The sequence below is a fragment of the Staurois parvus genome, unplaced genomic scaffold, assembly GCF_062004578.1.
Source record: "Staurois parvus isolate SC_StPar_1 unplaced genomic scaffold, SC_StPar_1.0 ptg000029l, whole genome shotgun sequence".
Lineage (NCBI taxonomy): Eukaryota > Metazoa > Chordata > Amphibia > Anura > Ranidae > Staurois > Staurois parvus.
The window spans coordinates 8,885,584-8,913,126 of NW_028317825.1; positions in this window are offsets into that span (position 1 = coordinate 8,885,584).

Here is a 27,543-nt window from a genome sequence, read left to right on the forward strand (position 1 = left end):
AATTCTTCCCATTGACCATTACCTAATATACAATGCATTCAGAAAGTATTCAGATCCCCTTCACTTGTTTCACTTTTGTTATGTTGCAGCCTGATACAGTTGTTTAAATTCATTTTTTAGCATTAATCTACACTCAGTATCCCATAATGACAAAACAAAAAACAGAATTTTAGAAATGTTTGGAAATTTGTGAAGGAAAAACTGAAATATCATATTGGCATAAGTATTCAGACCCTTTTGCAACAACACTTGAAATTTAGCTCAGGTGCCTCCCATTTTTCTTGATTGTTGCTGAGATGTTTCTACACCTTGATTAGAATCCACCTGTGGTAAAATTAAATTGATTGGACATGATTTGGAAAGGCACACACCTCTCTATGAAAAGCCTCACATCTGACTCTAGGGGAGATTTACTAAAACTGGTGCACTCAGAATCTGGTGCAGCTGTGCTTGGTAGTCAATCAGCTTCAATCTTCAGCTTGATCAATTGTTTTGGCAATAAAACCTGGAAGCTGATTGGTTTCTGAGCAGAACTGCACCAGATTTAGCGCCATGCAGTTTTAGTAAATAGTCCCCAGTGCATACTGTATCAGAACAAAAGCCATGAGGTCCAAGTCAGATTGACCATCGGGTTCTTGGTCAGTCACTCTTACTAAGGCCCTAATCCTCGACTGCTCAGTTTGGACAGGTGACCAGCTCTTGGAAGAGTCCTGGTTGTGCCAAACTTCTCCATTTGAGAATTATGGAGGCCACTGTGCTCTTGGGAACCTTCAGTGCAGTGGATTTTTTTCTAGCCTTCCCCATATCTGTGCCTTGATCCTGTCCTTCGCAGGCAGTTTTTTTTTACATGACATTTGTTTTGATATCTGATATGATGCATTGTCAGCTGTTAAGTCTTTTATGGAGAGGTGTGTGCCTTTCCAAATCATGTCCAATCATTTTAATTTTACTACAGGTAGACTTTAATTAAGATGTAGAAACATCTCAGCAACAATCAAAAGAAATGGGAGGCACCTGACCTAAATTTCAAGTGTTGTTGCAAAGGGTATGAATACTCATGCCTATGTGATATTTCAGTTTTTCCTTCATAAGTTTGCAAACATCTGTAAGATTCTGTGTTTGTTTTGTCATTATGGGGTACTAATAATAGATTATAGAGAAAAAATTAATTTAAACAATTGTAGTATCAGGCTGCAAAATAACTAATTTGAAAAAAAGTGAAGGGGGTCTGAATACTTTTTGAAAGCACTGTATTATGAGTTGTAGATATAGTAATTTCGGGTTCCTTGAGACCAGAAAGTTATTTAAAAGGTTCCTGCATGCTGAAAAAGTTTAGAAAGGCTGCTTTAAGAGATAAGTTTTAATTGATTGCTATGGATTGTATACTTTGGATATCACCACTTTATTAATTAAACCCTCTTGCACAGAATCCACTGTGATATTTTTAAAGCTTCAGTAGTTGTGGGGGGCCACAAAATAAGAAAATGTTGCTGCTAGAATGTTATTTCTAATTATATTTATTCATTTCAGGTACTTATATAGCATCATCAATTTATGCAGCGCTTTACATACATATATTGTACATTCACATCAGTCCCTAACCCTCAAGGGGCGTACAATCTAAGGTCCCTAACTCACATTCATACATATACATACTAGGGACAATTTAGACAGGATCCAATTAACCTACCAGCATGTCTTTGGAGTGTAGGAGGAAACCAGAGTACCTGGAGGAAACCCACGCAGTCACAGGGAGAACATGCAAACTCCAGGCAGGTGGTGCCAGGGTTGGGATTCAAACCAGCAACCCTAGTACTGCCAGGCGGAAGTGCTAACCATTTAGCCACTGTGCTGCCCTATATGGGAAGTAAGAGGAGGATACAATGTTTCTTTATTAAAGTAGAAAAAAATGGTATTTAGTAACCCAGAGGAACTAATCATAAATCCAATTTCAGAAGCTTAGATCTGCAGAATAAGTAAAGCTGATTTCAAACCAGGTGTATTGTACTAATACCTTTATATTGTGTTACAATAAATTGTACTCACATAAGACAGAAGTCTAGTGAAAGTAAATTGTAGACAAAGGTGAAAGATGGATGTTTGTCTCTTAGAATGATTGCTGTTCAAGCAAGACCTGAACCGACAGGTATTTGGCTGGAATACCAAAAGTATGACCACTGTATTTATCGTGGGCGAAAGATGCTTACTACTCACAATATATTCAATTTACAAGGCAATTCCAATTTCATGATTTTCGAGACACATTTGCAGGACACTAGTTTTGCCTTGGATGAGTAAGCAATAGTAATACAGAAAATTATTGGGATCAAATTATTATTGTAAATTCTGCATAGTGGGAAGGCATCTAATTTTGCAGGTAAAAGATCTTGATAAGAAAGATCTTGATAATAAATCTTGATAATAAAAGATCTTGATAAATGATCCCCATAGGCTCTAGGGATATATTCATTGATGTATTTGTGAAATAAAAGCCCAGTTATTTATCACAGAATGCAGTGCTTTGCAATACTGGTGACAGTGCACTCCAAAGAGATGCCAGTGAATAACCCCAGGACGTTCTTAGACTGTCGCTGCTAATCTGGGACCAATTAGCTACCCAATGTAAGTGGCATTATAAGAAGCATTCAAAAAAGCCTATTTATCAAAGTCACTTGCCCATAATACAGCTGGTAAAAGTGGAACAGAAAAGCACCATATTTATTGAAGTCAAAAAGTCCCAAAGGAGTTGCCTTGGTTAGATTCTCCCTTTTAGAAAAAGAGACAAAAAAAAACAACTGATGGCAAGAGTGGTGTCTTTCTGGTGGGTAGTGTCCTTAAAGGAGGATTCTGGCAAATGCAGAAAACATTGCAGAATTCTTGGTAACTATATTCTAAGTTCTATTTGTAATTTATTTTAGCTTTTTTCAATATATATTGCATTTCATTACCATTTGAAATTTCCTATTAAGTTGTGGTAATACTCACAATGGATGCTTAAAAGGTATGAAGGCTATAACAATGAACTTCTTTTACATCGTCACTTTTTGATCCATTATAATTAATATTAAAAGCGTTTTCCTATATCTCTTCCATAGGCTAAAAAAATGCCTGTTGATCCTGCCAGAAATTCAATGAGCTGCTAACATCCTGTGCTTTCTACTTGCACTGCATTGTTATCAGTTATTATTGTTCTTTCACAGTTATAAGAACTACAAAACACCCCCAGCATGTGTTATGGAGATGAGAAGGGGGTTCTGAAGTCCAAATTGGGAGCAAGTGGCATGGGGAAAAATCCCTGTTCCTCAACAGATGAAGTACAGTGAGTAAACATTGCCACCCTAGAAGTCTGTTACTGGCAGGATCGCCAGGTGAAAATAAAAAAATAGCATGAAAAAGAAAACGAATGCAGCCCCCACATCTAAAGGCTGATAAACTGCAAAATAGTTGGGTTTAGATACACATTAAATTGAGAAGAAAAGAAGAATATAGGAGATAATTTAATAAAATAATAATTTTAGTCTGTGCTCATGGTTGACAACAATCTAGAAGTTCATGGAAAGTAAGTAAAAATAAAAAAAATTAATAATGCCAATAAACTAAAATAAAACAAGCTATGTCCATAAAGAATATGTTTATTCTCCCTGCTTCTTTTCCCAGCATTTGGGCTAAAAATAAGACCGTCATATCATAACCCTATCAGCAGTTTAATACTGTTTTTTTTAGAAAAATGTCCACACAAATATACATTTTGGGTTGGCAACCCTGTCTATACCATCTACCACAATGGCTGCTACAATAAATGCACAGGTTGTGTAGACATTTCAGAATGGCAGAATCAAAGGTATGCACTAGGGAAGTGAATGGTGGATGAAAGGAAGGACTAACATGATAATACTGGCTCAATGTCCAATGAGTAGGTTGAAGGCAGAGAGCTGCTATGCCTGGCTATAAAGTATGGCAGATATATGTAAATCACAGACCTGACCAGGGGCGGACTGACCATTCAGGCACTTGGGCGCTGCCCAAGGGCCCAGGTTCAGTAGGGGGCCCCATGAGATGCCCCTGGTACCTTTCATAGGCTTTTTTGAGTGTTGTTTGGGAGTGGGCGAGGACACAGGGGCCCCTTGATCCCCTATTACCTGGGGGCCCCATGAGTTTTCAGTCCGCCGCTGGACCTGACTCTATAGCAGGGGTCTCCAAACTTTCTAAAGAAAGGGGCAGTTTACTGTCTTTCAGTCTTTAGGGGGCCAGACTGCGCCCAGTGGGAGTAAACAATGCCCCATCTTCGGTATTAGGGGGAGAAATAGTTGTTATCCCATCGTTGGTGTCAGTGGAAGGAATAGTGCCCCATTGTTGGTGTCAGTGGCAAGAGTAATGCCTCAAGGGCTGGATAAGGGCAAGAAAAGGGCCACATCTGGCCCCAGGGTCACAGTTTGTAGACCACTGCTCTACAGAATTGAAAATAATTAGGGAAGTGAAACAGTAAATGTACTTCAACTGTATATTTAGCTTTTTTTTTTGCTGTTATGGTTTATGTAAACCAAGTGACATAATGAAGACCAGTAATAATACAGATAACATTATTTTTTCCAAAACCATGTGCAGGTTAAAACACGAATACTTATTTGTAGTGTTGCAAACCAATTTAACATCTTTTATTAATTAGCTAATTTTAAAATGAGGCTAAAAAAATAGTAAACTATAACTATGTATAATTGTATAACTTTAAAAAACTAGAAAAATGAATGATTTTAATAGCTGAAGATAATAAAATGTAACACCACTGAACTGCTGGAAAAGTGTGATGACTCCTCTGTAGTCATTTTAGCTTATGTCATTGTTTCTACAGGAAGTAAATTGTAAAAAGACTTCACTGTATTAGGCGTTCAGTGAACAATTACTTACCCTGGGCAGTACGGAGAAATGTGTTACCATATCAAACAGCATGGTGCCATCTGTAATAAAATTATAGACACATTCTTGCCAACAAATACCTATATTCCAGAAGTTATAATAGTTATTGTCTTTCTGAATTGTGCATGCAATATGGCTGATTTTTGGGTAGGTCTAACAATATTTTTTTTGAGACTAGAAACAGTAATTTAGGGTACCTAATCCCCATCCCCTCACACAACTGCCTGAACTAAGTATGACCTTATATATTAGCAAAAGCAAAACTGTATCAGGGATGCTGGATTACTCTTTTAAAGAACATGTTCACCCTTAACTAGGGGTCCTCTATTGATAAAAGGGTCACCGCTGCACAGCAGGAGATGAGTGGGGACCGTGGTCCGTGACAGCCCTGTCATGTACCGCGGCCATGCCATGTAGCAGCCTGTGTCTATTCTCCCATGTCTCCTGCCTGGCCTCCGATGTCATCCTATCAGCAGGGAGGAAGGTGGGAGGAGCTGCAGATCAGGACAAATAGCAGGAAACTATTCATATTAACAAGAGGGTAATCACTTGCTTGTTAAAGTAGAACTACATTGTATCTGAAGACCAAAAACCAAAAAATGCTAATCAATTCATTTTAATTATTCAAAGCAAACTCACCCATCCAATATATTCCCGAATTAAATTCAAAATCCTAAATATAGCAAATAATATAGATACACCAAATCAAAATAATCCAATGTGAAATCCAAAATATGTCCAAAATACGTCCAAAATAAGTCCAATACAGTGTCCAAATTTCAATCTTTTTCTCCAAATATGGAAATTATTCCTCCAAACACGTACCTCGAAAAATAAAAATAAACAATCTAGTGCAATTCAATTAATTAAAGAAAATCACCCCATGAAACTCCACACTTCATTGCAAAAATTATCAATTTGTGAGAAAAAAAAAAAAAAAATTTATATTTAAATTAAATTTTACCAATCTTAATTTGTATTAGTGCATAAACACATCAATTCAAAATGTGCACACTCTGTGATCACTGCTACACAGTGAATACCTGCAACCACCACACAATAATACCAAATACTATTACCCTCTGTGAATGTTATAAGAGCTCTACCAACATTATGGATCAGTAATCCTCCAAAGATCTTCTTTGAGAATATTTCCCAGGTCCAGAACTACATACAAAATGCGCGTTGTATGTATATACTCTGTAAAGGACATCAGGGTCTGGTCACTGGTATGCTGTCATCAGAGCGCCCTAGCAGACTCCCAGAGATGCTGACAAGACACACTCCCGGTCCGCCTCAGGACTCACCAATGGGTCACCAATGGGTCCACCGTCGCTCAGACTCCAGATGTCGATCCACCTTAAGGAGGCTCGTGCAATAACAAGCCAGGGAGGCAAGATAGTGCTGATAGTGTAATATAGCCTTTATTGAGTAAAATCCAAAAAGTATTCAAAAGGGACACTCACTCAAAGTATGGTATCCTGTAGTCAATCCTTATGCATCAAACAAGTAAATTCAGCAAGGTCAGCGTCACATTGAGGGATCCCCCTGACATGTTTTGTGTAAAACACAAGTTTTCAAAGGGGTGACTTTGAAACCCCGTATCACAAAAAGGTTTATTATATATTTAAACACTTTCTAGGGTGGAAAGTATTAACTTTTTGAAGGTATAAGGAGGACATACATCTAATTAGAAACTCACCCATCACGTTTCCATGCTTTTTTTTTTTGCTGAGAAATAACTTTGAACCCCCCCCCCCAAACATTTCTAGCTGTGGCCATCTTGATTAAGGGCAGGTGATTCATGTAGCATTTACTTCCTGTAATCCATCTGCCTTAGCTCAGGCATGCAGGCAGGAGGGTGTACTTAGCTGAGAAGACCCCTTCTCCTGAAGACTCCTGAGATGTATGACATCATTTGCCTAGGTCTGGGAATCAGGAAGTAACTGAAGAAATGTAAAAAGTTTAAAACTGGTAAATATGACTTACTTTCCTATTTATTTACTAATTCTAGCAGCATAAGGATTCAAAATAGTCAATGTTGATTGGGAGAGTGAAGTTCCACTTTAACATGATAAGTTTGGCAGCTCCCACCCTCCATCCTGATCTGCAGCTCCTCCCGCCCTCGCCCTGCTGATAGGATGACATCGGCGGGCTGGCAGAAGACCTGGGAGAATAGACACAGGCTGATAACTCCTTCTACACAAACAATATTTTTTAAAAAACCTGCATTTAGGTGTTACAAACCAGAAGAGGACGAGCTAAAACAATCAATAGGCAAATAATTAAATATAAAACTGTTAGAGTAGCGCTTAATTGATGATACATATAACTACTATGTGTAACCTGCCATCCACCAAAGGTGAGAAGTAGATAACACAAATTACATATGAAAAAAGTCCACATAATCTGGAAGTACTGATGCTTTAAATGAAGCCGGAGATAAAAAGGATAGAGAAAGTCCTTCACCTTCCACCCAATCACACAGCCTCTTACCAGAAAATTTGACCACCCAAAGGACTGGTTAACAAGTTGTAAAAGTTGTACCAAGGACTGGCAGATAGGTCCCCCAGAAAATCCAGACAATACACAGAATATCCTCCAAATCATATAGCTCTTAGATGGCAGATGATTCTCCACATATCCGAGTCTTCAGTGATATACAGTAAGATTTCTGCTTGTTTTCAAATACCTTTTTCAACCTAAATGAGTTGACCTATAGATGCTACAGGTCAATATGCGCTCTGTCACAGATGGGTACTCAATAGAAAAGAAGGGCTCTTCATAATGTAAAATGTTTCTTTAATGCTTTGTTAGTAAATCTTGCCAACTTCAGCTCACATGACCCCAAGAGACTGCGGGACCTGCAAAGTGCCTATTGTAGATACTTGTGTTATCCTGATGAAACTTCTCTGATAGGGATTAGTGCGCTTATTTTGTTTTGAGTACCCATCTGTGACAGAACACATATTGACCTGTAGTATCTATTGGTCAACTTGTTTAGGTTGAAAAAAATATTTGAAAACAAGAAATCTTACTGTATATCCTACTGTATATCATTGAAGACTGGGATACTATGTGGAGAGTCATCTGCCATTTAAGAGCTATATGATTCAGATGATATTCTCTGTATTGTCTGGATTTTCTGGAGGACCCATCTGCCAGTCCTTGGTACAGCAGCTGAACCTGATAACTGTGCTGTTTAACCAGTCCTTCAGGTGGTCACATTTTCTGGTAAGAGGCTGTGTGATAGGATGGATTTTTCTTATGTTGATTTGTGCTATCTACATCTTACTTCTCACGTTTGGTGGGTGGGTGGCAGGTTACAAGTAATAGTTATATGTATCATCAATTAAGCACTACACTGACAGTTTTATATTTAATAACTCCTTCAGCCCTGCCAAAGGTAAGACTGTGCAGGGGAGGCAGAGATTGGAAGGGGAACTGTGTTGTTAAAGAGGAAAGGGTGGGCCATGACTTCAAGGAGGATTGTGATGGGGGAGGGGGCAATGACTGCAAGGTGCACTGTGATGGCAGGAGCATGACTGCAAGGGGCATTGTAAAGGGGGGGGCATGACTGCAAGGGGCACTGTGATGGGGACCCATAACTGCAAGGGGTACTGTGATGGGTGGAGCTGTGATTGCTAGGAGCACTGTGGCTGTGCGGGACTGCACTGTAAAGGGGACTGCACTGTAATAAAAAAAACTGAGATTCCTGGAGGACAGGTCTTCTTCCTGAGATCATGTCTGAACCTTCATCTTGGTCCCCACTGTAAGAAACAACTTCCATTGTCTGTTGCTGCTCTTTTACTGTCCAATCCAGGATGGAGATAGGGAGGTTTCTAAACTGTACTGCCTCACCTCAGCAAAGGAAAATCAGGCCAACAGGCTGGCTGTGCTGTTTGACAGGGTTACACAAATCTCAGAACTGGATGGACAGAAATACAAATCTTTGGTGTGTTAAAGAAGCTTCCATATGTGAATTTCAGCTGTTTGTCTGGGGGTATGCTCTAAAGAGACATAAGATTAGCACCTTTTGTATCGCTAGTAGGAGATTTATCCTAACATTTAGTAAGAAAGTGAAGGGATAGTATAATAGTATTTTATGTTAGGCATGGGGTTGTGAAATTTTTGCCATAAATTTGGTGGAATGTCTTAAAATAAGTTATATAAAAAAAATATTGCATTATTTTTATATTAAAGCAGTAGCAACCCCCTTTTGTATATATTATTATTATTATAAAGGATTTATATAGCGACAAAAGTTTGCTCAGTGCTTTACAATATAACGGGAGACAATACAGAAACAATACAGTTCAATACAAGAGGGATAGGAGGGCCCTGCTTCTTTGAGCTTACAATCTAGGAGGGAGGGGCTAGTGGTACAAAAGGTAGTAACTGTGGGGGATGGACTGGTTGGAAGAGTAGAAGATTCCATTATTAGCTGATAGGCTTCCCTGATGAGATAGGTTTTCGGAGAACGCCTAAAAGTGAACAGAGTAGGCGATAGTCTGATAAATTGGGGTAGAGAGTTCCAGAGGATGGGGGAAGCTCTGGAGAAGTCCTGGAGATGAGCATGAGAGGAGGAGACAAGGGAGCTAGAGAGTAGGAGGTCTTGCGAGGAGCGGAGAGTACGGTTTGAGTGATATTTAGAGACAAGATCGGTGATGTAATTTGGAGCAGAGTTATAAATGGCTTTAAACGTTATTGTTAATGTTTTGAATTTTATCCGTTGGGCAATGGGAAGCCAGTGGAGGGATTGGCAGAGAGGGGTGACAGATACAGAACGGTTAGTAAGGTGGATGAGTCTGGCAGCAGCATTCATGATAGACTGAAGAGGGGATAGCCTGAGATTCGGTAGGCCAATGAGGAGGGAGTTACAATAGTCAAGGCGAGATATACCAAGGGAGTGAATACGTTGCTTAGTGGTTTCCGAGGTTAGGAACGGGCATATCTTGGAGATGTTATGGAGGTGAAGTTTACAAGATTTGGACAGTGATTGGATTTGGGGGTGAAAGGACAGATGGGAGTCTAGGATTACACCTAGTACCCTGGCATGAGTGGAAGGACTGATGATTGTGTTATTAATCTTGATGGAGAAGTCAGGGGAGGGGCACGGGCTGGGGGGAATACTAAGAGCTCAATTTTGGAAAGATTGAGTTTGAGGAAGTGGAGTGACATCCATGCCGATATGTCACTTAGTAGGTTAGTAATGTGAGAGGAGACTGAAAGGGTGAGGTGAGGAGTAGAAAGATAGATTTGTCTGTCATCAGCATAGAGATGGTACTTAAAGCCATGGGAGTTTATCACGTGACCAAGGGAGGAGGTGTAGATGGAGAAGAGAAGGGGTCCAAGGACAGAACCTTGAGGGACCCCTACGGAAAGAGGAAGTGAAGAGGAGGAGAAGCAGAATCTGCTGCTTGAAGCCAGATTTCTGTAATTTCTAGTAGGTTAAGGGAGCGGGAGACAAAAAGGTCATGGACAGAGGTGAGCTTATTACAGACAGAGCGGGCATTCCAGAGCGAACATGAACAAGGGAGGGTGGTTTTTGGGAGCATGGGGACCGATATTAAATTGAGGGGATTGCGGCTATTCATGGAAGAAAGAGGATGCTTGGGGGTGAGACACTGGAGGACCAGGGTTTGGGGAGCTATCCCCAGAGGTTAGGAGAAGAAGAAGGGTGAGGAAGGTAACATGGGAGTGGGATGTACATGGGCGCACATGCTTTCCAGTCCTGGTGTTTGGGTCAGGAGGAGAGTAAAGTATCAGCAGGAGGTGATGAGAGCAGTGGTAGGGAGATGGTAGCAGTGAGGGTGAGATGTACAAGTTTTGGGGTGGAGCAGAGGGGTAAAGAAGTGAGATTTTGGGAACGCAGGATAGTAATATGAAAAGGAGGAGTAGAGGGGACATATTAGAAGGTACACGGAGTGGGACTCAGACTTGTAAGAGATGTTTCCCAGGGTGTTTAATTGCAGTCTGTCCAGCGTGCAGTAGAGTTTCTTGCTGTTGTTGTATCTTCCTGCTGCTTGAGTTATCCTGCTTTAGTTAAACTGCTGTGTTCAACTGCTCCTTAGCACTCTATCGCAAACAGCACTCATGCAGAAACAGCACCCCATCTGTGACTATGCCCCCTGATCTGTGATCACCCCCCATGAGCTGATCTAAATTTATAGGGAGATGGTCAAATAAGCACTCATCTCCGCCCCAATTAGGAACTGATAAGGATCACATGAATAGGGGGGATGTTTCTCAAACACAGACCAGACACAGGCCACAGTCATAAAAAGAGTGCAACAGGAGGTGAGAACTAATCAACATAGACAAAATATATATACACTATTGTATATATATATTATACCTACAGGTAAGCCTATAATAAGTAACTGTAAATATCTCCTAAAAGTGCACTGTATAGAAGATATTTACCTCTGTATCAGCCAGTGATGTCACCGGAGCATGCGCACTGCACTCTCAATGCTGTCCATTGAGAGAGCAGTGCCACGGTCATGTCTCCCACGCACATGCATGGGAGTTACGTCATTGTGGCTTAGCTGGTCAATCAGCCGGAGCCAGCAAACCAGGAAGGAAGACCGGGTGAAGATGGAAGCCCTGTCAGCAGTGACAGTGCACCTCTAGAGGGCTTCGTTTTAAGGTAAGTCTTTCATAATGTGCTAGTATGTGATGTATACTATCACATTATGACATTGCCTTGCAGGGGAAAAGCTTTTTTTTTTTTGCAGACACTTTACTACTGCTTTAAGTTGAATAGTGCTGGAAATTATGGTAAGTATTCATCATTCAGCCTATGGGTCAAACAGGGTAATTGAAAAATGCAGAGCTCTACTTGTGAAAAATCTAATGAATCTTTCAAAGTATTACCAAGAAGAGGCAAAACCTCTGACCCTATAGATTTGGATAATTAATAATACCTCACTTATGTGTGGAATACAATTTCTGACTAAAACATTTTAAAAGATGTGATGAAATCTGGAATGGTTGGACTTCTTTGACTTTACTCAAGAAGATACAAATTAAAAATATAGTGTCAATTAATGCCTGTATGTTGCACTGCTTTCTTTTATACCAAAGGTGAAAGTGAATATAAAGGCATTACTTTTTTTTTTAAATAACAAACATGTTATAGTTATATTCCTATGCAATGGTTTTGCACAGAGCAGCCCTGATCCTCCTCTTCTTGGGTCTCCTACCGTTGCTCCTGGCTCCTCTCCCCGCTTGTTATAGGGACACTGGTGTGGGCTTGTTCCTGAGCCAGTTCTGTGTGTCTTATGGATAGCTTAACACCGCCCCCTCGCTCCTTACTCACTAGCTGTGATTGACAGCAGTATTAAGGTGTTTTACCTTAATACAGAGAATGCACTAAATTAATAAAACTTCAGCCTTCACAACCAACTCTAAGCACATACAAAGACATAAATTAATGCAGATTTTAATTTACCACTAAATGTATTTTTAATGCATACAGTGTAAGTACCTGAATTTGATCTGGTATCAGCCTCTTAGCCCTGGTTCACATATATGCAAATTGGATGCATTTTGCAACCGATTCACATGACATGTGCACCAAACCAGTTTTTTATGGAACTTGCACATATGTGCGGGCCAGCAGCAGTGCAATTTTAAAAAGATTCAGGTTCAATTTGCACCTGAACCACTGAACGAAATCGCACCAGACTCCTTTAACAAATCACACCGAAACCGGCCTCACACATATGTGAACCCGGTCGTACAGTCCCTGTAAAGCAGAGCTGGAGTGTCAGAGAAAGAAGCAGCACAAGGAAACGTGAACACTGCTAACTATAGGTATCATTCTGTTGTTGTTTCTAGTACCTTTGCAGCAAAGTGTTTATTGCAGGATGGATTGCTTTATCACAGTAATCACAGTATTGGACCCACAGCCAGCCCACAGAATACACCACTCAACATCAGTATGTCAAGGTGTTCTATCACAGAGCTTGTAGACACTCATGTTTGCCGGGCACTATGCTTAAAATAACCAATTGGTGGATGAGCTGCCCCACTGAGGGACTGCCAGTCCTAGCCTATTACTGAAGTGGTCTGCAGAACACATGTAGAACAGATTAGGGCAGATGAAGAAAAATACTGGGCATGTTCTAAACTTGCATTTTTATTGTCTGGGTTTTTACAGACAGGGGCCCTGGGCACCTAAAAGAAAATGTAACAGAGAATTTGAATCTTAAACCCGTCTAGCAAGAACAGACAAGGCGACAACCTTTCAGGCTTGATTTATACAATATGGCCAACATTATACAAGCCTCCCTTCTAATTAAAAGAACTGGCTATCTAAGCACACCAATTGCTGATTCATTTGTATAATTAAGTTAACAGCCATACAAACTCCAGCAAAGAACATTTGGAAAATAAGAAGAGCTCTGTTACTTTCAGCGAGACAACATTATAGCTTCCTATCTTTCCAACCAATTAGTTTGTCAAATGTTTGCACTGCTCGAGCTGCCCCAATCAACTGTAAGCAAAATTACTATTGAGTTCTACAAAATACATTCATTTAGCCTTACAGTGCTTACAGAACTCAGTGAACTTCTAAGGCATAATAACTGCATGTTTTCACTCAATGCAGAGTTTCAAAATGTCTTTGGAAAGTTGGGAGAGAAATATGAGTTGAGAGCTTAATATCCCAGGTTTGCATTTGATCACCAGTTGAAGCTGTTGGCTGGACTGATGTAAAACTTGTTACCAATTCAGTTTTCCTAAACCAGGGGAAAGTTAATCCATATGTGATGAATCCCAGTTTACCAACTTGCAGTCTAACACACATGCCTTGGCTTGGTGGACACCAGGAGAACACTACCTATCTAAATATGTAATGATGAAAGCAAATGCAGCTGAAAAATAATGGTGGCATGGGCCTGATTTTCCATTTGAGCGTAGGCCTTTGGTAGCAGGGAAAAGATGCCATATATGAATTTGCTGTGTTTCCTACATACCACTTTGTGATAACAGGTTTGAGCAGTTCCTTTCCTATTTTAATACAATACTGCTCCTGATACAGAATTGGGTTGATGGGCTATGGGAAGTAGATACACTGATTTGGCATGCACAGAACTCTGGCCTCGTCTTAACTGAACATTGAGGGATGATTTAGAATACTGCCTGGAAGCCTAGCCTGATTACCAGACCTAGTGTCCAATCCTACTAATGCACATGTGACTAAACGGGGAAAAAAATCCCACCAACTATATTTCAACATCCAATGGAAAACACCCACAGAAAAGTAAAAACTGTTACAACATAGAAGCAAAAGGTTGGAGGGAATTTAAATAATTAAAGTGTTACTAAATCCAGTAACACACAGCATGGAAATGCAATTATGTTAGTAGATATAAACTGCTAAATACCTTTTCTCATCAGCAGTGTATAGCAGTCTTGTGACTTCTATCAGTGTCCGGTTTAGCACTGGTTACAGCTTGTAGGAGGAGTTTTCATTGTCCTCTGACTGTCCTATAAGGCTGCATGACCCCTGATCCTCTATCTGGACAGTGCAGATTTGCCCTGTGCTGATCACATGCACCCTCCCAAAGAAAAAAAAATATCTAGCAACACACACCAAACTGAGCATGTGCAGAGTGTCTCCTAGGGCTTTGTACTATCAGCAGATGGAATGGGGACAGTAGAAGAAGGGGAGGATCAGAGAAGACAGGATCCCAGGTTTAACTCCTTAGGTTCCACATACAGCATGCTTTACTGTATATACAAACTGATTTTACTGTTGTGGGTTTAGTAACACTTTAAAACATAAGTTCAATCTAAAACCCTTTGTTTCAGGATGATATGGTTGGCTTGTTTTCTTAGCAGACTGAAAGCGTAATGTATGTTATTTGCAAAGTGAATGTTAGTAAATAAGGGGAGGTTGATTACCTTGAAAATCCAATCACATATGAGAAAAATGAAAAAAAAAAGATTTTTACTGACACAACTAGATTAAAGTGAACATTTACTACAGACAAATAGACTGCGCACTTTGCAAGTGCAGTTGCTCCAGAGATTAGTAAATGAGGCAAAGCTTCACTTTGCAAAGAATACCCAATCACATGCAAGGGAAATAAACTAAAATAGCATTCTCTTGCATGAGATTGGATGATGGAAGTCATTTGAACTTCTGCTCATTTACAAAGCTCTGGAGCATCTGCACTTGCAGAGTGCACAGTCTATTTGTATTTGTCTTTAGTAAACCATCCCCTAAACTTCACCTAATTTGCTAAGTGACATTCTGTAATTCTGTTCATAAATTAGCTCCACTGTCTTTGTGCCTTATTAGAGGAGTGCAGTAGAAAAGAAAAAACTTTTTTTTCAATGTAATGAACTACAGTCTACTGCAGTAAGATTCCACAATGTTTCTTACATGTGCAGTGGAAGTGTTTGCTTCCTAAACAAGTGTTTTTCAATTTAAAAAAGAAAATACTTTAACAGAATCACTGCTGCAGAGTGTCAGGGCTGCGCAAAATCATATATATATATATATATATATATATATATATATATATATATGTGTGTGTGTGTGTGTGTGAGTGATTTTGCATTTCCGGCTAGGGGACACGCGTGCGCACGCCGCCCTACCCGTACCGCCATTAGCGGCTACAGCTGTCGATCACCGGGTCCCAGTCGGGGATTCCCCGTTGGCACCCGCTGATCACCGAGTATCACTGACAGGAGAGACTTGTGCAACACAGGTCTCTCTCCTGCAAGCAGTAACATGCTGCTGTGTATTTCTCTGCACAGCATAGAAATACACAGCAGTATGTTTCCCAAGTAAAACACGCACTTCACACTTAGCAAAACAGCACACAGTTAACTCTTTGAATACCCCGGATGTTAAGCCCTCCCTGCCCAGTGTCATTAGTACAGTGTCTGTGCTTTTTATTAGCACTGATCACTGTATTAGTGTCACTGGGGATGTCAGTGGCAGTTAGTCAGTTCCCATCCAGTGTCAGAATGTCCGCCGCAGTCCCTCTATAAGACGCTGATCGCCGCCATTACTAGTATGGAAAAAAAAATCCAGAATATATAACCCCATTTGTAGACACTATAACTTTCACGTAGGCCAATTAATTTACATGTACTGGGATTTTTTTTAGCAAAGACATGTAGCATAGTACATTTTGGCCTAAATTTATGAAGAAATTAGATTTTTAAATTTTTTTTTACTGGATATGTTTTATAGCAAAAAGTCAAAAATATTGTGTTTTTTTCAAAATTGTCAGTCTGTTTTTGTTTATAGTGCGAAAAAAAATAAAATGCACAGGTGATCAAAAACCACCAAAAAACATTTTGAGGGGAAAAAAAAGACATAAATTTAATTTATGCACAGCATTGAATACCTGCGCAATCGTCAGTTAAAGTAGCACAGCACCGTATCGCAAAAAATGGACTGGTCAGAAAGGGGGATAAATCCTCTGGAGGGCAAGTGATTAATGGTTTTGATCAATTGTGTCATAAATGCATTTTACGTTTACATGTTTAGAAATCCTGTTACATAATTTTTCATCTACAGTATTTCTATCAAACCTCAGTATTACAAATAAGCATTTATTACAGTGTGCCTTCAAGACAAATTATGTCAAAAGCAATACACTGATACTTTCTGGTAGGCTAAGGCAGTGTTTCTCAACCTTTTTTGCCGTTAACCTTTTTTGCAGTTAAGGCACCCTTTAAAATTATAGACAGTCCTGAGGCACCCTTTAAATTTATGGATAGTCCTGAGACACCCCATTCTAAAATGGGGTGCCTCAAGGCTGTCCATAATTTTAAAAGGGCACACCTGTCTAAAATGTGAAAAACTATTCTAATAGTTTTATATAACACAGCAACATCCAGATATGTAGGACACCCAACATTAGAGTTGATTTATTCTTCCAAAACAAATACACTTTTGCCCACTGGTACTGACTAGTATTCCAATGTTTCTTTTCTCCCTCAGCTTTTCACCATCACTGAGCTAATATGACCCCAGCACTGATGGAGAGGGGCAGAGAAGGGTCAAACTAGGATGTTGTGCAGGCAGCTGACATCCCCCTTATCAAACTGATGATGTCATTGGTTGTCAGGACGCCGGCGGCTAGAAGGTCATAATGGTGCACAATGAAAACCTGTGGCTTTGTGGAACTAAAATGTAGGCTTGTTCCACCCGCTGACTTGTATACAAGTTTTGGGCAATTTTTAGTCATTTTGCGAAAGCACCCCTGAAGAAACCTCAAGGAACCCCAGGGTGCCTGGGCACCCTGGTTGAGAAAGGCTGGGCTAAGGCAATTTAGTACAATTTTGCTGTCTTTGCTAGCAGAGGTGGAGTTGAGTGTCGGTCTTCTGCTCATTCAGGTCAGCTTTGCTGATAGGAAGGTAAAGCCAGCCCTCCAGTACCAGGCCAGGAAAAGAGGGGACTCTTTAAATACCTTTGGGTGCATGCACAGTAGTCCTAAGGACTGTTGCTATTTTCGATTAAATAGAAGTTCCCTGGACCCTATGAGTTCAGCAGCAGAGGCCAGGGACATTTTTGGAAGCACGTGGAATAATCCTTCATTCTGTGTCCCCCAACAATTAAATTAAAGATCTGGCCTCTTCTTCTATATCAATCTGCAGGGGCAAGCCAGAACTTTAATGCAATTGCCAGAAGCGCCTTAGCACGAAGAATTACTCTGCCTATCCCAAAAATGAATAAATATACCCCTCTCTATCCCTGGCCCCTGCTGCTGAGCAGATATGGCCTAGGGAACTTATTTAGTTGCTAGGAGTAGCGGCTGGTGGGATTACTGTGTGAGTACAATAAAGTGTTAAATGTCCCTACTCAGTGTGTGGTGGGGAGTGGTCGGCCCTGTCAGACAGGCTTTATGGGGCACCTCAATTTCTAATAGTGGTGCTGATTCAGGTTATAGCTGCCTGAAAAAAAAAGACTTCACATAGTGAGCTGGTTGTAAGTGGCAAATATAATTTTGTTATAAGTAACATTGCATATGTACCCGATTAACAGGAAAAGGTATATATTTTAGTGTCAAGATAATAAACAAAAACATATAAACAGACTGTGGATTCCGAATAACTTTCTTCCAGAACATGATTGAATCTGTCTGGTGGCTATAAAAAAAGATTGCCACTGAATTCAGAATATGTTTTCTGAACTAGAAAGACTTGTGTCTTATTTTAACATGGCTAACCATGTAACTAAAAACATGTACTCTGTATGTGAGAAACAGCAAAGGGCCTGTCATGGGTGTGTTTGTGAATATCCTATCTTCATCTTAAACTGGAAAGCAAAAGGGGTTCCCAGATAATAGGATTACCAATAAAAGGACGAGTGGTAAACAATCTAAAAAAAAATAACCAAATAGGCTGTGTTGTATTTTAAGGCTTAATCTTCAAGTTTTACTGAATTGAACGTTGAATGCTTTTCTACCTGCAATCTGTATATTAATGTTTCCCGACAGAATTCCCCCATGCTGGGGATATGGTAATAAATATCCTCCCCTTGAAAGCCACAAGCCAACCCTTTGAGGGTCCAGTGCCTATCCATCCTGGCAATCAATGACAGCTTCAGTCCCCACTGAGTGACAACTGGGAACAAGAGTAGCTCCATGACATCTGCAGTGGAATCATATTTAATACTGTAATTGTTCAATACAATGAGAGAATAAAAAAACATATTCTTCATTTTTGCACAATTGTCAGCCTATGAAAAACAGGAGTGCATTTTTATTAAGCCAAATAAAAGCCATATTTACACTATATTACCAAACGTATTGGGCCATCCCTCCAAATCATTGTATTCAGGTGTTCCAATCACCTCCATGGCCACAGGTGTATAAAATCAAGCACCTAGGCATGCAGACTGCTTCTACAAACATTTGTGAAAGAATTGGTCGCTCTCAAGAGCTCAGTGAAATCAAGCGTGGTACCGTGCTAGGTTGCCACCTGTGCAATAAGTCCATCTGTGAAATTTCCTTGCTACTAAACATTCCACGGTCAACTGTTAGTGGTATTATAACAAAGTGGAAGCAACTGGGAACAACAGCAATTTAGCCACAATGTGGTAGGCCACATAAAATGACAGAGCTGGGTCAGCGCATGCTGAAGCGCACAGTGCACAGAAGTTGCAAACTGTCTGCAGAGTCAATAGCTAAAGACCACCAAACTGCATGTGGCCTTCACATTAGCACAACAATAGTGCATAGAGAGCTTCATGGGATGGGTTTCCATGGCCATCCAAGCAGCTACATCCAAGCCTTACATTACCAAGTACAATGCAAAGCATCAGATGCAGTGGTGTAAACCATGCTGCCGCTGGACTCTAGAGCAGTGGAAATGTGTTCTCTGGAGTGATGAATCACACATCTCTGTCTGGCAATCCAATCGGTGTCTGGGTTTGTTGGTTACCAGGAGAATGGTACTTTCATGACTGCACTGTGCGTTTACAACAACGTGAAAAGTTTGGTGGAGGGGGATTATAGTGTGGGGTTGTTTTTCAGGGGTTGGGCTTGGCTCCTTAGTTTCAGTGAAGGGAACTCTTAAGGTATCAGCCTACCAAGACATTTTGGACAGTTTCATGCTCTCAACTTTGTGGGAACAATTTGGAGATGGCCCCTTCCTGTTCCAATATGACTTCACCATGACCAGTGCACAAAGCAAGGTCCATAAACACATGGAGGAGCAAGTTTATGGTAGAGGAACTTGACTGGCCTGCACAGAGTCCTGACCTCAACCTGATAGAACACTTTTGGGATGAATTAAAGAGGAGACAGTGAACCAGGCCTTCTCGTCCAGCATCAGTGCATGACACACAAATGTGCTTCTGGAAGAATGCACTTCTGGAAATGCCTTTCTGGAAGAATGGTCAAACATTCCCATTGACACATTCCTAAATCTTGTGGACAGCCTTCCCAAAAGAGTTGAAGCTGTTATAGCTGCCAGCTCTGGTGGGCTAACTCAGTATTGACCTCTACGGACTGTGGGATGCCATTAAAGTTCATGTGCGTGTAAGGGCAGCCGTCCCAATACTTTTGGCAATATAGTAAGTATATACACTGCTCAATAAAATTAAAGGAACACTTTTTAATCAGAGTATAGCATCAATTCCATTAAACTCCTGGGATATTAATCTGGTCAGGTAAGTAGCAGAGGAGGTTGTTAATCAGTTTCAGCTACTTTGGTGTTAATGAAATTAACAACAGGTGCACTAGATGGGCAACAATGAGACGATCCCCAACACCATGGAATGGTTTTACAGGTGGTCACTGACATATTTTTCCCTACTCATATTTTCTGACTGTTTTTCACTAGTTTTGCATTTGGCTAGGGTCAGTGTCACTACTGGTAGCATGAAGAGATACCTGGACCCTACAGAGGTTGCACAGGCAGTTCAACTCCTCCAGGGTGGCACATCAATACGTGCCATTGCTAAAAGGTTTGTGTCTCCCAGCACAATCTCAAGAGCATGGAGGAGATTCCAGGTGACAGGCAGTTACTCTACGAGAGCTGGACAGGGCCATTTACCCATCAGTAGGACCGGTGTCTGCTCCTTTGTGCAAGGAGGAACAGGATGAGCACTGCCAGAGCCCTACAAAATTACCTCCAGCAGGCCACTGGTGTGAATGCCTCTGATCAAACAATCAGAAACAGACTTCATGAGGTTGGTCTGAGGGCCTGATGTCCTCTAGTATGCCTGGCACCATAGAGCTCAATTGGCATTTGCCATTGAACACCAGAATTGACAGCTCCGCCACTAGTGCCCTGTGCTTTCCACAGATGACAGCAGGTTCACCCTGAGCACATGTGACAGATATTAAAAGGTCCGGAGAAGCCATGGAGAACATTATGCTGCCTGTAACATCTTTCAGCATGAGCATTTTGGTGGTGGTTCAGTGATGGTTTTTGGGAGGCATATCCATGAAGGGACGCACAGATCTCTACAGGCAAGACAATGGCACCTTGACTGCCATTAGATATTGGAATGAAATCCTTGGACCCATTGTCAGACCCTACACTGGTGCAGTGGGTCCTGGGTTCCTCCTGTTGCATGACAATGCCCGGTCTCATGTTGCGAGAGTATGCAGGCAGTTCCTGGAGGATGAAAGAATTGATACCATTGAATGGCCTCCACACTCGCCTGACCTAAATCCATTAGAACACCTCTGGGATATCATGTTTCAGTCCACCCGACGCTACCAGGTTGCACCTCAGACTGTGCAGGAGCTCAGTGATGCCCTGGTCCAGATCTGGGAGGAAATACCTCAGGACACCATCTGTGGTCTCATTAGGAGCATGCCCCAACGTTGTCAGGAATGCATACAAGTACGTGGGCGCCATACAAACTACTGAGTACCAATTTGAGTTGCTGCAATGAAATTTCAGCAAAATGGACTAGCCTGCTGCATTATTTTTTTACTTTGATTTTCGGGGTGTCTTTGAATTCAGTTCTCTGTAGGTTGATAATTTTCATTTCCATCAAACAATGGGGCATCCTTACATTCCTAACACATTACCCAGCCCATATCAGTATAGATATCGAGCATGATATTTTGCCCCATTGAGATCTGATATGTTTTCAAAGTGTTCCTTTAATTTTTTTGAACAGTGTGTATATATATATATATATATATATATATATATAAATATATATATATTTTTTTTTTTTTTTGTTTTTTTTTTTATTATTATTATTTATTTATGTATTTATTTATTTTAATCATGCAAATTAGCGATAGTGCTATTGTCAAGTTACTTAACAGATTCTAATGTTCTAATGTCTGATCTAGGTAACTAATCATCAATGTAGTTATTAGCAGTATTTTTTAGGGCATCTGATGATGCCCACCCTGTGAGGGCAAGAGAAACAGTGGCTCCCAAGATATAAATAAGGCACTGGTTCTCCTTTATCTTTCTAAATACCTCATGTCAGAGTCAGTAGTAAAAATCAGCTTTTTTAACAACACTCAACGCACCTTTCCTAAGTCAAGAATGAATACCATGCTTTATGTTTTATGCTAAGCACTGTGCCTGTTTCAGTTTCAGATATACATAGAAATTGGGCAAGCACAATAGATCCTTGCCTCTGGAAACTGGAATCGCTACGTCTCTATACTTAATTTAAAACCCAGGTTAATCAGAACTCTTCGGCTTTAACTGTGTTTCCAAGCTGATATTATCAATGGCTGAGAACATTTTTGAAAGCAGTGTGTGCATATGCCAATAGCACATTTTGGCCAACTGCCCCATAAAAAGCTTTAAAGTGTTTAAAAAATGGACTGATCATACTTAAGATATTCTATACATTTTAAAGTCGTTGATTAAGTGCATTAAAGCTCCATCTGGTGTGAACACTGATAGCAAATGGCAGCTGGACCAGCGAATAGGCAATTCCTCCAGTACTGGAGGGCTGCCAATGACTGGATGCAATTTTATGATCACTTTGGAAACATATTCAGCATGTAATGGGGATTTAAATATGGCTGGGATCATATAATGAGGTATCCCCAGGCAGCTCCTCATCTTCTGCTCTTCCTCTGAACACAGGCTTCTACTAAACACAGTATTTGTAAGCTGCGGGGAGCCTGGCCACATTGTGCAGCAGTCACATAATAATCTGTAGCACAGGCACTAAATAGTCCTTGTAGAATGAGGTTTCGAGGGACTATTTATCAAGTGAGAGAATAAGGAGCCACAAGCAGAAGTTATGTAATTAGCTTAATATTTTGTTTGTGTTTACCATGGGTAATTTACTAATGGAAAGTGGATCATTTTTTTTAACAATTCCATGAAATTATAGTACTTTGCAGTGTGCCGGAGGCTTTACACTTAATAGTTTTCTGCTGCAAGGGCAAGCCAAAACAGCATGTTTTACACTAAGGTCTAGTCTTTGTTGCTGCTAATATCTGACACATGCTTCTGTTTGACAGTGAAGGAGACTAAAAAGGATCTCTCCAGCTAGAAGGACTATAGCCTCAATAAAAATGCTATGGTGCTTCTGCCCTTTTATTTCCGTTAAAATATTATTATATTTGTATATAAATACATACACTTTACATATACTTCTCAACTTACGTAACTTAAAGTGTATGTTAAATCCAAAACGTGTTTTGTTTCAATAAAGTAGCAAAGCATTATAACCCTATCAGTTTTTTTTTTTGCCTTAAAGGATAAGTTCACCTTTTGCACAAAAATCATAAATGCACATTTTTTTGCAGGTAAAAAAATGTGCATTTATTATATTTTGTCCAAAGGAGCCTGGAAAGCATTGCACCAGCGATCAGTAGATCACTGATGCCATGCAGGTCTCCTGCAGACCTGTCAGAATATCTGTTTGTCAAACAGGGATGTATGAGCAAGCAGATATTCTGACTGGAAGTTTCAATGAACTACCACGGCACTCCACAGTGTTAATTCATCGAAAACTAAAAGCCGACAGCCACTAAGGCTGTTGGGACTTGCAGTTCATTCATTCAAGGAAGTCCGTGAATGAATGACACAGCCGTGTGGGTGGAGCCCCACCCGTGTTGTTTTCAAATCTGACAGATAGTATGTGGAGACTTCTCCCCGTATTATCTGTCGGGGGGGGGGGGTACAGCTGCATCATTAGGAACATGTTACATGTTCCACCTTAAAACGGGTGGAACATGTAACATGTTCCCAAAGGTGAGCTTATCCTTTAATTCACATTTTGTTATATTTTATTTTTTTAGGTTCCATAGTTAAAGTGAGCCTTTCATATTTACATAGTTAGTCTGGCTGAAAAAAGACAAAAGCCCATCCAGTTCAACCATAGAAAAAAAAAAGTTATAATCCTATACCCACAGTTGATTTCCTTACCAAAAATGTCATTAAAGCCTAAAAGTAAGTTATTGCACCTGTCAAGGTATCTTTTATGAATTCCTGAAGCCCAAGGCAGATTGGCACACTAATATGCAACTCTTGTCTAGAAAGTTGAGGTCTGGCCTCCCCTGTTCCTCTTCTCACATTTTCATTAGGTCAGTAAAGTGAGAGATGAAGGGAAGCTAGCCCCTAAATGTGTCAGCAAAAGTCGTCAGTTGCTTAATTTAGAACCCCAAAATTTAGAGCACTCAGGCTGCCACCTGGCAGACATCAAAACTGTGTGCAAAGCCTTAGCTCTGGTTCACATGGGTGCTATTTGTCATGTAATTTGACTGTCCCAGATCGCATGACAAGTTGCACCCCATTGCCAGCAATGAAACCTCTCAAATCGGTGCAATTCTGATTTTGAGCTGTGGCACCAATTTTGAAAAAAGGTTCCTGCACTACTTTTGGCAATTTCATATGCAACTTGCATCACGTCGCACAGATGTCAGGCATGCTACACATCAAATCATCAATTGTGAAATCACGCTACTTCAAGTGAAGTAGTGCATTTTCAAAGCCATTCAGTGTGAACCAGGGCTTACAGCTGTTTTTCTTTAGCCACTTGCTGACCGTGCTATAGCCAAATGACAGCTACAGTGCAAATGTCCAGTTCTAGGAGGACGTCATGACGTCCTCCCAGAACCGAGCCCCCCTCCGCACCCACTGTGGCATGCACCCGGTGCGCTCTGTGGACGCTGTGTCCATCGGACACAGCTGATCACAGTTCACGGTAAGGGGCCAATCACAGTGGCCCTTTACCACGTGATCAGCTGTGTCCAATCACAGCTGATCACGATGTAAACACAGTTGCCGGTTACCAGCAGCACGTTCTTCACACTGTCAAAGAGTGAGGAGAGAAGAAATGGTAACCAGCAACTGTGAAAGGGGACATTGACACTGATAATCAGTGCCCATCAATGCAGCCTATCAGTGCCCATCACTGTTGCCTATTAGTGCCCATCAGTGTAGCCTCATGAGCACTCATCAGTTTAGGAGAACAATTACCTGTTTGCAAAATTTTATAACAGAAACTAAGAAAAACATTTTTGTTTCAAAATTGTTGGTTTTTTTTCTTTTGTTTAGCAAAAAATAAAAAACCCAGTAGTGATTAAATACCACCAAAAGAAAGTAGTATCTGTCCCAAAAAACGATACAAATTTAATTTGGGTACAGTGTTGCATGACAGCGCAACTGTCATTCAAAGTGCGAAAGTGATGAAAGCTGAAAATTGGCCTGGTCAGGAAGGGGGTATAAGTGGTTAAAAAGCCTGTAAGAGTGGTTAGTGAATAGCTGGAAAGTTCCTACCTGGCTACTTTCCTGTTAAAATAGTGACCCTCCTGCTGAGGCTTTAACCCTCTGCCATCTTGTGCCCCACTCCTTGCCAGAGGCTTCAACCCGACATTTCTGGACAATACCATTATATCCAAAGGAAGGAGTGACCACACGCATAGTGTTGCTGCACTTTACTGATGGTACTTTGAAAATGGCACAGTCAAATCACACCGACGTACTATCTGGTTTCACATAACAGCACATTGTCAATCACATTTAATGGACGGTCCACTGTAGTCGCATTTGAAAGTATTGTGCAGTCATTAAAGTAAGCCATCTTCCCTTACAGTCCCTCTCCACCCAGGGTCATTAGTATTCACTTATATAGAATTTCTGCAGTCATCTCCTCCATAGGTACACTTCTCCCAGGATCCCCTAGGGTGATACACTTACTCAGGGAATTCTTGCCCTGGTCTAAAAGGCTTTTTGCAACCCGTCTTAGCCCCACCTCCATAAGGGTCAAGAAGTCTACAGCCGGCTCTTCTGAGTGCAGGTCCATCTATCTGTCCCCGGCCTCCAGCCCTGTCCAGGGACTTCACTTGCTGACAACATCCACATAGGATTGGGGTGTTTGGCTCCCGTGCCCCAACTGCTACTAGGGCTGTAGTAGCTGTAGCACTTTGCATACCTTTTGTTTTGATGCACCTGGATTTCCTTGATTAAGACTGAACACTCAGTTGATCTTTAAGTAGGAAAGGTCTACTTAAAATATGAAAAATACTAACTACTATGTACTCTGTTATTGTAAAGCAGTCTGCTCATCTCTAAACAGTTGTGAGAAGAAGATCATGTTTGGGTTTGGAAAAAAATAACATTGTGGCCTAGTTTTATGAGCACATGGAGATGTATAAGACATGCCGGGGCTTACAGTTATCAGTGACAATAGAAATTACTGCTGCTTTAATGACATTGTGAATATCATTATTATTCAGTTTAATCACATTGTGTGACTCCTTTGTTCCTTAAATTGAACAATAGAACTGGAGTGCACAGAGTATACGCTCTTGCATTATCAGTGCTCGGTAAATATCACCATATAAAGAATGTTTACATTTAATCACTCAGTGGAACCCATTTTATCATTTGTAAAAATCAAACAATTTTGCCAACAGAATTGTAGGCCTATTTAGCCAAGTGTTGGACTACAGAAACATGGAGAAGGAGATATTATCCTCTTTTCAGTCAGTTTTACTTTCACTTTCTATTATTATCCTGGATGTCATGCTGCACTATCCTTTCCAGTCAGCAGGGAGAGAGCTATAGCCAGGAAAGCCTATGGACTTCCATGCAGAAGGCTGAGGATGATGGGAACTGAAGTTCGGGACAACAGCCATAGAATGAAACTCATGGACTGTACACAATTCCCAGAAGACACCGAAGCAGAGGAGGAGTTGTGGAATAGCTTTGCTGGACTATGCAAACAACTTCTACCTCTTGGTGCAAAGGGAGTCCATGTGAGCGCATCTGCCTGAGTGCCCACATTTTGACAAAAGACCAATTCAGCAGGGATTGGGCCTGGGAGCAGAGACAACTAAAGCAGAGCTGCACAGACCACAGCATCTGCACCATTGCCACAATGAGACTGGAGCATCGTCTCACCCTCTTCTTCCCATTGCTGATCACCAGAGGCATTCTGTGAGAGTTCACGGCCAAACCACAGGAACTGCTGGGAGAGCTCACTGCTCATTGTTCACACTTCTTGCAGTTACTGAGCCACTAGAGTTAGGAAATTGATTATACCAGACCTATATCTCACCTATATCACATCGATCCAGCATCTATCCAGCATCGTTACTGCAACTATGCTGCAAGCTGGTTTACCAAGACTGATGTTAAGTGCACCAATACCTCTTAAAGGGCCCCAACTATAGCCAGCAGTAGAACAACATAAAGTACTGCCCCCCTACGCACACACACAACCACATACACTAAGCCATTCCACTAGCTCTTGTTCATTATTCATTTAGTGCCTCTGACCAGTGAGCCTAGGCCTAGTATAGTCACCAGCAATGCACCATGGCAGTATAGTCTCCTGAACACAGTTAAGTAAGTTACATTACTGTCCATTACTTCCCTCCGATTACCTTGTTACAGTTTATGCTGATCTGACTCAAATCCATTTTTATATTCTCTTTTCTTATGATTCATATTGTATAAAATTGCCATTGTCTACGACAAACATCAAATATCTAAGATCATCCAATCAAATATATTGTATCAATTTGATTGTGCTAAAATATTGATTTTGAAATAAGCTGGGGACTCTGTCAAAGCAGTATCTCTCTGTGGTCTGTAATCCATTGCATCCTACCTCTGCCCTCCTACTCTAGCATAGCACGGCCTACCTCCTAAATCTCAGTGACACATATGTGCACACTGGGAAGAACCTGTGTAGAAAAACAA